The sequence below is a fragment of the Cynocephalus volans genome, chromosome 7 (assembly GCF_027409185.1).
Source record: "Cynocephalus volans isolate mCynVol1 chromosome 7, mCynVol1.pri, whole genome shotgun sequence".
In the NCBI taxonomy this organism is placed as follows: Eukaryota; Metazoa; Chordata; class Mammalia; order Dermoptera; family Cynocephalidae; genus Cynocephalus; species Cynocephalus volans.
In genome coordinates, this window is record NC_084466.1 from 6,874,570 (window position 1) to 6,875,197 (window position 628).

At 41.1% G+C, this 628-nt stretch overlaps 1 pseudogene; it reads left to right on the forward strand.

The window, feature by feature from the left end:
* Nucleotides 1-225: 225 nt before the first annotated feature.
* Nucleotides 226-343, forward strand: LOC134382917 (5S ribosomal RNA; annotated as a pseudogene).
* Nucleotides 344-628: the final 285 nt, after the last annotated feature.

The following is a 628-nucleotide window of genomic DNA, read 5'->3' on the forward strand; positions in this document are numbered from 1 at the left end:
TTTCCCCTCATGAGGTGCTGATTTGGTGGGTTTAGCTCTCAGATCTCTAGGGACCACCTGTCCCACAGTCACAGCCTCCAACAATCTAGAATGTAATAGAGGTACTTTAAATACATAGGATGTCCCTCTGTTATTTTCTCTTGACATTTAGATTTTCTTTGTTTCTGCAGTGGCATTCACAATCTTCTAGAAGATTTAAACAAAACAGATTTTTAAAAAAAAATAGTCTATGGCCACTCCGCCCTGGATGTGCCCAATCTCATCTGATCTTGGAAGCTGAACAGGATTGGCCTGGTGAGTATTTGCATGGGAGACCACCTGGGAATACCAGGTGCTGCGGGCTTTAAAAACCTAATAAACAAATAAATAAATAAATCCACTAGTAACTTAATGCAACTCATATTTGGTCAGAAATAGTAAGAAAATGGTGACACCTGCAGCCGTAGTGCACAGCAAGACCTGAAGGAGAATCTCAAAATACCTGACCTGGGGTTCCCAGCGCTCACTTCTGCATGTGCTTCTTAAAAGCACAAAGTCACAGACTTTGAGAAAGACCAACTATGGTCTATCATTTTATTTCATGGGCTGCAGACTCAGTGTCTAGAACCAAACTTCCTATTTACATCAA